Source organism: Lathyrus oleraceus, chromosome 3, assembly GCF_024323335.1.
Source record: "Lathyrus oleraceus cultivar Zhongwan6 chromosome 3, CAAS_Psat_ZW6_1.0, whole genome shotgun sequence".
Lineage (NCBI taxonomy): Eukaryota > Viridiplantae > Streptophyta > Magnoliopsida > Fabales > Fabaceae > Lathyrus > Lathyrus oleraceus.
The window spans coordinates 74,635,452-74,649,164 of NC_066581.1; the positions used below are offsets into that span (position 1 = coordinate 74,635,452).

General features: G+C 38.7%; 1 pseudogene; it reads left to right on the forward strand.

Annotated features, from left to right (window-relative positions):
• The first annotated feature begins 6,301 nt into the window (after nt 1-6,301).
• LOC127133753 (uncharacterized) lies at nt 6,302-6,401 on the forward strand (annotated as a pseudogene).
• Nucleotides 6,402-13,713: the final 7,312 nt, after the last annotated feature.

A 13,713-nucleotide genomic window follows, 5' to 3' on the forward strand; every position in this document is an offset into this window, starting at 1 on the left:
GGAGCAAAAGAGTTAACACGGTGTAGCAACTCGTGAAACTGATCTGTCATACTGCTCATGTATCCTAGAACTTCGTGTCTCATGTCAGTAAATTCTTCTCTGAGGGCGTCTTGTTCTGACATCAAAGCTTCAACGGCGGTGTTATAATCAGTTCCGGGCATATGATGCCGGAGGTCGGATATTGCTGATTCTTCGGTCTGAACAGGCTGAGGAGGAGGGTCAATATCATAATAGCCAGATGGTGTCTGAGGGTCAGATTCAGCATAAGGGATCTGGTCATTATAAGTCTCATAGTCATCACATATCTCATAGTCCTGGATGGATTCAGTGGATCTAGCAGGAGTGGGGGTTTCGTTCAGATTGTAGAGCCAGTTGTTGCGATCATGAATACTAGTCCTAGGATCGGGTAAGGTAAATAGGCAAAGAACCTGGTTATTAATAATAAGCTCAAACTCATCAGATCCTAGGTTTGCTATAAACAAGGTGTTGAAGAGGAAGGGTATACTCATAGTAGTAATGCCACAAAAAGGGCTTAGGTCGAGAATCGACTGACGTAACCCGATAGCGTTGCCAATCATGGTTATCAAACCGCCTAATCTAATGGGTGCTCGCTCATCTTGGATAAGGTGGTCTAAATTTGCTAGCATAAAGGTGGCACCGTTTACTGGACGGCTCTGAGAAGCACAGAATAGGATGAAGAGTTCATCACGTGAAACTGAAGTGCTGTTTGGCTTCTCTCCAAATAAGGTGTGGGTGAGGATCCCATGGAAGTAGCGGAAGGCCGGGTTATGAATGTTTCCAGGGAGAAACTCATGGTCCTCGGGTTCATCATTTCCAGTCAAACTACCCCAAAAGTGTTCAAGCTCTCTATACTCAAAAAGTTCTTCCTGGCTTACTGTGAATGTGTCAAAGGAGGTAGGAAAACCCAATAGGTTTGTAAAGTCTCTAATATTAAATTGGTACTCCATGTTGAACATTCTGAACTGGATAAAACCTCTGCTAATTCCTTTTCCATGGTTGGGTAGATAGATTAATGAGCTAAGGAATTCTAGTGTGAGTCTCCGGTAGGTGGCGAAATGTCTTAGGATAGGGGATGTCTCCCATCCTATCTGATTCAGCAAATACAGGACACTTTCTCTTAGTCCAAGGGCAGTCATAGCCCAATCATCAGCATATAAACTAGGTAGCATCTCTCTAGTGGCTAGTTTGTCAAACTTTTGTTTCTGAGCCATTCCTCTGAATTTGATACCCATACGATCAATATGTCCCATCTGGTTAGTGTTGGCTAGAGAAAAGAAAACATGAGTTTTAGTTAGGATTTGGCCAAATGCCGAAAGAAGAAAAAAAAGGTTATTATTATTATTATTATTATTTTTTTTTTTGAATTAAAATAAATCAGGAATGAATACTAAACAAAAATTAAAAGAATAATTAAGGAAGAAATAGGAAAATGATAATAATAGAATAAGAAAATAATAAAATAATTGTGGGTTGTCTCCCACTAAGCGCTTTGTTTAAATGTCGCAAGCTCGACAAAGAAACTGTTAAGTATAATCTATTGGTCCTGGGGGCATTTCGTCTAAGTGTAGGATTTGAGAATCTTCGTTGGTTTCCGCATAGTGATAGTGTTTTAGACGTTGCCCGTTTACGGTGAACGGTTCTGTGGATTGGCCTTTAATTTCTATCGCTCCACTGGGAAAGATGTTAGTGATATGAAAAGGACCTGACCATCTGGATCGTAGTTTTCCCGGGAATAACTTTAGTCTAGAGTTAAATAAAAGGACTGTGTCGCCTTGCTTGAAGATTTTCCTTGATATACGCTTGTCATGCCATTGTTTTGTTCTTTCTTTGTAGATTCTGGCATTTTCATAGGCGTCTCTTTTGAGTTCCTCTAATTCGTTTATGTCAAGGATTCTCTTTTCGCCGGCGGCCTTATAGTTTAAATTCAGATTTCTAATAGCCCAATAGGCTTTATGCTCTAACTCTACCGGGAGATGACAGGATTTTCCATAAATGAGTTTAAATGGGGTCGTCCCTATGGGGGTTTTATAAGCAGTTCGGTATGCCCACAAAGCCTCCGGTAATTTCAATGACCAATCTTTCCTTGAAGTGGCGACTGTTTTCTCTAATATTTGTTTAATCTCTCTATTGGACACTTCAACTTTCCCACTGGTCTGAGGGTGGTAAGGTGTCGCTATCCTATGTCTCACGCCGTATTTAAACAATAGTTTTTCGAGCACCTTGGATATAAAGTGCGATCCACCATCACTGACTACTATTCTTGGGATGCCAAATCTCGGAAATATTATATTCTTAAAGAGTCTAGTTACTACTCGGGTGTCATTTGTTGGAGAAGCTATAGCTTCGATCCATTTTGAAACGTAGTCTACTGCCACGAGTATGTATTTGTTACCGAAAGAGGATGGAAAAGGTCCCATGAAGTCTATTCCCCACACGTCGAAAATCTCTACTTCCAAAATACCCTTTTGTGGCATCTCGTCACGTCTAGATATGTTTCCTGTGCGTTGGCATCTGTCACATTCCTTAATAGCCGCATGTACGTCCTTCCATATAGTTGGCCAATAAAAGTCGGCTTGTAGGATTTTAGAGCAGGTCTTGGATGTACTTGTGTGTCCACCATAAGGAGCGGAGTGGCAGTGTTGGATTATATTTTCTACCTCTTCTTCGGGTATACATCGACGGAAGATACCATCGGGGCCTCTTTTGAAAAGTAAGGGATCATCCCAGTAATAGTGTTTTATGTCGTAGAAGAATCGTTTCTTCTGCTGGTAGGATAAAGTAGGTGGAACTATTCCGGCAGCTAAATAATTGACGAGATCAGCGTACCATGGTGTGACAGATATAGCTAAGGTGGTTTCTACTGGCTTGTCAGAGTTATTCTCTTCCAAAGTAGCTATAAGTTTATCGTACGAGAAATCATCATTAATTGATGTTCTTTCCGGTTCAAGGTTCTCAAGTCTAGAGAGGTGGTCTGCTACTACGTTTTCAGTTCCTTTCTTGTCTTTGATTTCTAAATCGAACTCTTGTAGCAACAAGATCCATCTTAGGAGTCTAGGTTTAGCATCCTTTTTTGTTAAGAGGTACTTGATAGCGGCGTGATCAGTGTAAACTATTATTTTGGCTCCGACCAAGTAGGAACGAAATTTATCTAGCGCAAATACCACTGCTAGGAGTTCTTTCTCGGTAGTGGCGTAATTCATCTGTGCTTCATCTAGGGTCCTACTTGCGTAATATATAACGTGAAGCTTTTTATCCTTTCGTTGTCCTAAAACAGCACCTACAGCATAATCGCTGGCATCACACATTATTTCGAATGGTTCATTCCAGTCGGGTGTCTGCATTATGGGTGCGGAGATCAATGCTTGCTTAAGCGTTTGAAATGCTTTTAAACAGTTATCGTCGAATATGAATTCAGCATCTTTCATCAATAGTCCGGTTAAAGGTTTAGTTATCTTAGAGAAGTCTTTGATGAATCGTCGGTAAAAACCGGCGTGTCCTAAGAAGCTTCGTATTTCTCTCACGGTTCTTGGGGGTTGAAGATTTTCGATTACCTCTATTTTGGCTTTGTCTACTTCAATTCCTCTGTTCGAGATGATGTGTCCTAAAACAATTCCTTCTTGTACCATAAAGTGGCACTTCTCCCAGTTAAGTACTAAGTTTACTTTTACACATCGCTCAAGAACTCTTTCTAGGTTTTCAAGGCATTCTTCAAAACTTTGTCCGTATACGGAAAAGTCATCCATAAATACTTCCATGATGTTTTCGAGAAAGTCGGCGAAAATTGCCATCATGCATCTTTGAAAAGTTGCAGGAGCATTACACAGGCCAAACGGCATTCGTCTATAAGCGAAGGTACCAAAAGGGCACGTGAACGTTGTCTTTTCTTGGTCATCAGGGTGAATTGGTATTTGAAAGAAGCCTGAATAACCGTCTAGATAACAGAAATGTGAATGTTTTGCTAATCGTTCTAACATCTGGTCAATGAATGGTAAAGGGAAATGATTTTTTCGGGTTGCTTTGTTTAGTTTCCTATAGTCAATGCACATTCTCCATCCCGATTCGATTCGTTTTGTTATAGTTTCCCCTTTTTCGTTTTCAATAACGGTTATGCCTCCTTTCTTTGGTACTACGTGTACAGGACTAATCCATTTGCTATCAGATATAGGATATATAATGCCTGCTTCTAATAACTTGGTTATTTCCTTCTTTACTACCTCACTCAGGATCGGATTTAGTCTCCTCTGGTGTTCTCTAGAGGTTTTACAGTCTTCTTCCAGCATGATGCGGTGCATACAAATAGAAGGACTTATTCCTTTAAGATCGGTGATGTGGTAACCTAGTGCGGTTGGATACTTTCTTAAGATATGTAGGAGTTTTTCTGTTTCGAGTCTTCCTAGGTCTGCATTAACTATCACAGGTCGTTCAAGTTCTAAGTCTAGGAATTCATATCTCAGATTTTTGGGAAGTGTTTTCAGGTCAAGGGTTGGTTTGTTAAGACATTGCGTAGGGTCCGGTGTTATTGCTAAACATTGGTTAGATTTGTCTTCTACAAGGTAGTCGGATGATTTGTCTTCTACTAACTCTGCTTCTTTTATGCATTCATCGATGATATCCATGAAGTAACATGTATCTTCTATTGCAGGTGCTTTCAAGAATTGGGAAAGAATGAACTCAAATTTCTCTTCACCTACTTCGAAGGTGAGTCGTCCTCGTTTTACGTCTATGATTGCACCGGCAGTTGCTAAGAACGGTCTTCCCAGTATAATGGGTGTAATATCATCTTCTCTAATGTCCATAATTGTAAAATCAGTTGGAATGTAGAATTGACCTATGCGTACGGGAACGTTTTCAAGAATTCCTACAGGATATTTTATGGAACGATCTGCTAGTTGCACAGACATTTTGGTTGGTCTTAATTCTCCCATTTCCAGTTTCTTACATATGGATAAAGGCATAACGCTAATTCCGGCTCCTAAATCGCATAAAGCTTTGTCGATGACAAATTTTCCTATGTGACAGGGTATAGAGAAACTACCCGGGTCCTTGAGTTTAGGAGGCATGTTTTGGATTATAGCGCTACATTCGGCAGGGAGTGTAACGGTTTCGCTATCTTCAAGTTTCCTCTTATTAGAAAGAATTTCTTTTAAGAATTTAGCATATGAGGGCATCTGCGTAATAGCTTCGGTGAACGGAATTGTAACGTTTAATTGTTTAAGGAGATCAACAAATTTTCTAAATTGGCCCGCATCTTTGGTTTTAACAAGCCTTTGAGGGTAAGGGATAGGTGGTTTGTAAGGTGGTGGAGGTACATAAGGTTCCTTCTTTCCTATGGTTTCCTTATTACTCTCTTCCTTTTCCTTAGGTTCACTTCCCTCAGTTGATTTTTTAGGGTTTTGGTTTTCCATCCTTGGATCAGACGGTCCTTCCACTTCCGTTCCACTTCTTAATATGATTGCATGAGCGTGGCTTCTCGGGTTAGGTTGGGGCTGTCCAGGGAATGTACCAGTTGGGGCAGCAGTAGGCGCTTGTTGTTGAGCTACTTGTGATATTTGTGTTTCCAGCATTTTGTTATGGGTAGCCAGGGCATCTACTTTGCTTGCTAGTTGTTTAAGTTGTTCGCCAGTGTGTACATTCTGGTTTAAGAAATCTTTATTGGTTTGTTGTTGGGAAGCTATAAAGTTTTCCATCATGATTTCCAAGTTGGATTTCCTAGGGGCGTTATTGTTAGGCATGGATGGGGTTCGGTTTCTGATATCCTGGAGGTATAGCTAGGGCTTGATTTGGAGATTGTCCAGGTGCGTACAAAGCATTATTACTCTTGTATGAAAAGTTTGGATGGTTCTTCCAATTTGAGTTATAGGTGTGCGAGTAGGGGCTTCCTTGAGCATAGTTCACTTGCTCTGCTTGGATTCCTGTCAAGAGTTGACAATCCGTAGGAGTGTGACCTTGGATTCCACAGATCTCGCAATTCTGAGTTATAGCAACCACGGCGGCTGGAGGTGATACATTTAAACTTTCAATTTTCTGGACCAAAGCATCCACTTTTGCATTGACGTGATCAAGGTTACTTATCTCGTACATGCCAGTTTTCGTTTGAGGTTTTTCCACCATTGTTCGTTCGGTTCCCCACTAATAGTGGTTTTGGGCCATACTCTCGATAAGCTGGTAAGCATCAGCATAAGGTTTGTTCATTAGTGCACCACCTGCAGCGGCGTCTATTGTTAACCTTGTGTTGTACAAGAGACCATTATAAAATGTGTGAATTACTAACCAGTCTTCCAAACCATGGTGTGGGCAAAGTCTCATCATGTCTTTGTATCTTTCCCATGCTTCGAAAAGAGACTCGTTGTCTTTCTGTTTAAATCCGTTTATCTGGGCTCTTAACATAGCTGTTTTGCTTGGCGGAAAGTATCGGGCAAGAAAAACTTTCTTCAACTCGTTCCATGTGGTGACAGAGTTGGAGGGGAGAGACTGAAGCCATCTTCTAGCGCTATCTCTTAATGAGAAAGGAAAAAGACGAAGTCGAATTGCCTCTGAAGTGACACCATTAGCTTTAACAGTATCAGCGTATTGGACAAATACGGATAAATGAAGGTTTGGATCCTCGGTAGGATTTCCAGAGAATTGGTTCTGTTGCACTGCCTGCAACAGCGAAGGTTTAAGTTCGAAGTTGTTTGCTTCGATTGCGGGTGGAGCAATACTTGAATGCGGTTCATCTTGCGATGGAGCGGCGTAATCTCTAAGAGCACGAGCTGGTTCTGCCATCTCGGTTATCGAAGGAAAAATGTTTTTGAAATCAGGAAATTCTACAGGAGGGAGATTGTTTGCAGAACGATATTCCCGAATTCGTCTTAGGACTCGGAGATATAGTTCGATATCGTTGATTCGTAAATAGAGCGGTTCGCCTTGTGAGCGAGTGCGTGGCATACAAATCAACGAAAGAAAGAATAGAAGAAAAAGAAACCTTAGTCTCTACAGTGTAACGGAAGAGTTACGATATCGATTAAATAAAAGTCCCCGGCAACGGCGCCAAAAACTTGATCGCTCGACTTTGTGAGTCGAGAATGGGGTACAAACTGCAAGTGCACAGTTCTATCGCGTAGTTTTAAAAGATATCGATCCCACAGGGACTTATGAATCGATATACCGTTATCTAAGGTTACTTCGTAAAGCTAAGGTGGATAATGTTTGATTGTTTGGGGGAAAAGCTAAAAACTAAACTAGGATCTAGATTAAATATTAATAAGCGGATATCGGTATGTAGTTCGTCGTAATTAGGGAATCAATTCTTCGTCGGTTTCTTGGTTTTAAAATAAATCTTTTCAGTTGATTTTATTGATTAAAAGTTTTATCTCAAACTCTCGCTCTGTTGAATAAACCATGATTTTATGTTAATGTAGCTGTCACTTATAATTAAGTCAAAAACCATTTTTTGAAAGCAATAAAGTCCGTAGAAACTCTTCTCAAGAAAACACTGACCGTTTAAACACCCTTATCTCAAACTCTCGCTCTGTTGACTTAGGTTATATAATTAAATTCGAATGCTTAACTCTCGTTCTCACATTCTATCTTTAAAAATACTTTTTGGAAAAGATCAGAATTTAATTAACTCTAAAACTTGCTCTCGCCCTGATCTAGAATTAATGTCTAATTTACACTGTCCAGTTAAAACCTCAAACTCTCGCTCTATTGATTTTAACTTCTTTATGTCTTTTACTTCCGTAAAAACCTTTGTTATTAACCCTGTAAATTGAGACCGTAAAAAGAGTGATTTTGATTTTAAATTTAATTAAACCGACTTAGTTCTGATCTCTTATTCCGCTTACTTTACATACCGATATCTAAGCGAATTAGCGAGACATGCTAAACAAACTTAAATAGTTATCATGCATAAACAGACTCATCCCAGGCAGATAATATAAATAAATAATAAAACAAAGCATTAAATAATAATTAAAGAACCTGAATAAGTTAAACAGTAGTCTTGAACACTCCACCACAAGCCGGTAGGATTTGTTCTTGGATTCTTCAATTAAACAACAAATTAAAACGAAGGAAATAAAAAACTGGATTCTAACGTAAGGTTGGATCCGATAAAAAGGTACACAATAGTTTCCGGTGTAGAAACTATTGTGCGAAAAGAATTAACTAAATGCTAAAAAGGAAATAGAAATTGCAAGGGAAATAGTGTAAAACTCGTAAAAGCAATGCTGTAAAAATAATGCTTAAGTTGCTGGAAGAGAAAAAGACAAAAGCGAAAACGGCAAAAGAAAAATATGGAAAAAGCGTGGAACCCCTTTTGGGTTTGGAAAGTGGCTATTTATATTGGTGCCTTGAGTAACTGCTTCCGCTTCCAAAGGTCTTCAACGTGCAAAGTACTTAGGCGTGGATATCGGCTTCAACTCTCCCTCAATGTCTCTGAAGCGTTCCTTGCGCCAAAAATGTAGGGGACTGGTGTGACGTTCGTCACACCATGTGTGACGTTCGTCACAGGAGTGTGCAAGGCGTGACGCTCGTCACAGCCTCTGTGACGTCCGTCACAGGCACAACACCTGTGTTTTTGTACTTTGGGCTGGGCTTTGATATTTGGTTCATTTTCTCTCCTTTTTGCACCTCCTTTTCTTCCATTTTTACTTGTGCTTCAAAATAAGCCACCTGAGACAAATAGGAAGAAAATACCGCGTAATATCTAATAAAATGAAGTGAACTGAAATAAATAATGATAAAATTTAATTGAATTAAGTCCTAAAATATGATATAATTTCATGTTATCAGAGGCAGCAACCTCTGATATAATAGTCCTCTGAGGAGGCGGAGTTGTAGGAGTTGGAGAAGGCTGGTTGTGAGCAGCTAGAACAGACTCCATCATAGCAGTTAGACGAGCAATCTCGTCCTTCAGTTCTCGGTTCTCTTGCTCTAAGTGCTCCATGATTCTCGGTTGATTGACACGAGTGTTATATCGGTGAGTCAGCTTGGCTGAAGCACAGAAGAATAACCGATAAGACATCTGCCAGAAGAAATTTGTTTATGCAAATGATGCATGAAATGAAATGTTTTTTATTGTTTTTACTTTCAAGGAACATACTATTTTATTTGTAAATATATAATAGTAACAATTTGATTGACCATAAAAATCTCTTTTATTCATAAAAATTTGGAAGTATTACACTGAGTACAATTCCATAAACCAAAATATAAATACAAGAGAAAAGGAAAATAATCATCCTAATGATCCCCTAACAACAGTGTCAGATGATCTGGTCGCTGGGGCGTACTTCCTTCGGATGCGTTGGATCTCAGACTCAAAAGAAGTCTTCATCTGAGCTTTTTCGAGGACAAGCTGATCAACAATCTTCTTCCAAGCACCGGAAGGATGAGGCATACCAGAGGAAGATGAACCACTTGGATCTCTTTGTCTCTTCACTGCTCGGTCTTCAAGAAGTTCAATAAGTGCATCTTTATCCTTTGACTCAAGTTGCAACTCCTCATGCTTTCATCTTAAAGCATCGAACCGCTCTTCCCACATGTCTTTCTCTTGCTTCATCTTGGTGAGCGCGTCTTCCAACTCCTCTACATCTTGGTTAGGGAGAGTTAATGGCTCATCCACAACCAAAGACATGAGTCTTTCACAAGCATATGGAATCTTCAACTCCAAAGCTCTCTTCTTCACCCAAGTAGTGTAAGCTTCCAAAGCTACACAGTTGCACGGACCAAGCTAAGATCTCCCTTTCCTATGCACATTATGCCAAGCATGAATCATCTTTTGCTTCAAATGTTGGGGATCTTTACCCTCTTAATAGAAAAGACCTTTTAACTGAGTGTTATTAGGTTTGTCTCTCAAGGGGAACCCAAGTTGACGACGAGCCAAAGCAGGGTTGTAGTTGATTCCTCCTTGTGTACCAATAAGGGGTACATTAGATAATTCACCACAACTATAAATAATATCCAAGCTACTTAATGCAGGATCATACCAAACAATATCATCATTAGTGAGGGACATAATTCTCTGAGACCATCGTAGACATTGTTTGTTCTCCACAAAAGTAGGTGTCTGAAGCAAGTGCAAAATAAACCACTTGTATAGAAGAGGAACACAACACAAAATAGTCTCACCACCTTTAGAATTCCTCAGATGCAAAGAGAAGTACACATCACCCAACAGAGTAGGTACAGGATTCCCAATCAAGAAGATTCTAATGGCGTTAACATCAACAAAACCGTCAATGTTAGGGAACAAAGCCAAACCATAAATGAGCAATACCAAGATATCTTCAAAAGCATCCATCTTATAGGCTTGAGAAAAAAGAGTAGCTTTCCCTATGAGAAACTCAGAAGTCAACCCAAACATTCCTCCTTTCTTCACCCAATGAGCCTCAATCTCAGGCTTCTTCAAGTGAAGAGCTTCACCTATAATATGAGATCTGGGAATCTCCTTTAGTCCACTAAACGTCACTTTGTTAGAAATAGGCATACTCCTCTAATGTAGGCATGAGTTGATAATCGGGAAAAGTGAAGCAACGGTAGAGAGGGTCATAGAACTGAACCAGCACACTTAAGAGTCCTTCAACCACATCAGCAGATAATACAGACAAAATCTTCCCATGGCGTTGCTTGAAGTCCAAGGAATCTAATATAAAAGATGATAGCTTCCTTAGCTCTTCCAAGTCAGGACATCTGAAAATGTACTTCTTAGTGTTCCTTCGTCCATAATCCATGGTCTGGAAACATTTGCAAATAAAATTTTAGTTCCTTGAAGTCACTTTTCATGTGATGAATGTTATGACGCGCATGAATGCATGAATGCAACAATCACGAATAAGGGATCACGCACAAGGAAAACAAATAAAGGTCAAGGGATGAATCAAGTCATTGTCAAGATCAATCATCCATTTTGGTGGATTATGGTTTTCACCTTATCAATACCCAAGTTCAATTGATATTGACAAGACTTGATTGGATCAACCAAGAATCAAAGGGTTTGTTGTGAGTCACGAGCATGGAGTCAGGTTAAGAACCATCCCAAAGGAGTGTACTAAGGATATAAACTTGTAGATCATGTTCTAAAAAGTTCCCAGAGTCTTAATTCCATCTATTGGATATTACAGGTTAGGATGACTAACTCATCAACCCATAATATTCTCAAGAGAAACTCGTCTGAGTGTAGTATCGCGTAACAACTGTTATCAAGTCTACATCTGAACAGTCTCCGCACTACGTCCTAAATAGGCCAAGTTGGGTTAAATGTTCTACAATTCTCAGCTTCTTAGACCCTAAATCAGAGAAAGTAATGTCTATCCATAAATAACTTGTGTGACATCAGTAACTCCAAAAGGGTCTCCACTGAGTAGATGGATCTCAAGCCAACTTGTTAAGGACTACTCCATACAAGTCGAACATGACTATACCCTCCCCCTATCTTAATTACACTCAAGTTAAGGTTAGAACTTATCTCACCACTCAGAGATCAACAAGCACAACAAGTAGATTATATCACACAAATAAATATACAAATATCAAATATACAAATATATACACATAAAAAAGTAGGCTAAATCCACTGAGGACTACTCCCAAGCAGAGTCACCACTTAATTTCTGTAGCGGTAAATTCATAACCATTAAGCTACGGATAAACTTAACGTCAATAAGACAAGAGTCGCCACCGCGCTTTTATTGTTTCCAAAGGAAAAGGGAAAAGTACGAACAAAACCCAAAGATAAGAAGTTTTCAAATCAAAACTAATAAAATGTCAGAGATTACAGGTAAGGGGGTTGGTTACACAGAGGGAAGGTGTTAGCACCCAAAGTGTCCTAGGTACTCCTAGGGAGCCCTTTTTTTATGTGTATATGTGTTTTTGGTATAAAAGATGTTTGAGAAAAATAGAGTGTGGGTATGAGAAAAGAATTCATTGATTATATTTTTGTGTTTGAAAACTTCTTCGGATTTGTGCCTACGTACCAACATAAAAATGAGGGATCAAAACCTTGTAGTTCGTGGTAACAATTTCAAAATGAGTGGATTACTTTTAACAAAAGATTTAAATTTAAGAGAGGCACAAAGGGCCTAAAAGAGTTTGAATGAGTGTTAGTTCTTTTTGTCTTTTGAAATTTGAAGTCAATATGATTAGATTCATTTACAAGTTTGATTTAAGAAAAGAGTTTAAAAACGCAATGGCATAAGGCCAAAGTTTCTAATTTGCAATGAAGTCAAAGTTTTAGAAATCACAAGCAAAAAAGTTTTTTTTTTTAAAAAGGGGGGAGAGATTTGAAATTTAAGAAGTGGGAGGAGATGAAGAGTTTAATTCTAATCATAAAATTAAAAGTTAAGAGTTGAAAAGTTCAGACCAATGGGATGCAATCCAATAGACAAGAATGTCATATAGAAAACCCACTTCCCCTTTGGACTTTGAATCAAGCAATAATCAGCAAGCAAATAACAATATCAAGAGCAAGACATCAAATAAAGATGGCCACATCCAAGCAAGAAACTTCACAATCTTCTTCTTGATCTTCTCATGTATCAGATGACATACTCCTTGATTGGCTCAGAATAAGGCATTAGACATAGGTTCAAAGTAACAATTGCATCCAGACCATGTAGAAGATGAACTCAAGTGGATCCAAATACTTGCATCATATGAAAGCTCAAACCATAATAACTTGGTTTGTTGGCATTGGCCAAGTCCTTTTACATAGGGAATGTTGCCTAATTCTAAGTCCAAGAGCTCAGATCAAATCCAACAGTCCACACAAATATTTTTTAGGGTTTTTGTTGTTTATTAAGTATTTTAAGGTCCTAAGACCACAAACACAAACAAGATACATAAACAAATATATACAATCACAATATATGGCTCAAATGAGCAAAGTGAAAATGGCATAAACATAAACAAGTTAAATGATATGTAAATGGCATATGAAATGGTAAATGACTTGAATTTAAATGGCATAAGGTAAATGACTTGAAATTAAAAGCAATAAAAATAAAAGTTAGTCAAATGTTAGTTGATTAGATTTTAATGGTGTTTTGATTTTTAATTGATTAAGTCATTCTTTGGAGAACACTCGACCCTCTATTCACAAGCATGGATCCTTGAACCGAGACATCTTCCCAAGGAAGGAAAAAAGGCCAAGTTTCCACACAATAACATGAAAGACGGTAGACTTACAATCTCACTTACTAGAATGTTATGCCTTTAGGGTCAAAATTTAGCTCTATGTTAAGCAATCGTAATTGGACTTATGTAGAAGTCTCAACTATCTGAGGTCGGGCAATAGAAATTTAGATGCTAATGCATGTTAGCGATATGGTATAATGAACCATACTCCTCAAAGCATACCACACTCAAAAAGAAAAATGATCAAAGAGTGGATCTAATCTCATCCATACTTGTATTGGTTCATCTTAACATAAAGTTATTGATGAACCAATTAGCCTTAGGATATTGAGATGTCATTGGTCAATAGAAGGGGTGGGAAAGAAAGGGATTGAAGATGAAGAGAGAGGGGAGATGGGACAACCACAAATTGGTCATGGGAGGAATTTTATCAAATTAAAATCATTCATTCATTTTGGAAGATGAAATGTACATTTCATCAATCCTCTAAATCCAATGATTTTAATCCAACAAAAGTTAAATCAACCTTGACCAAGGCCCAAACACATAGTCAAACTTCATAAGTCAACAAAAATG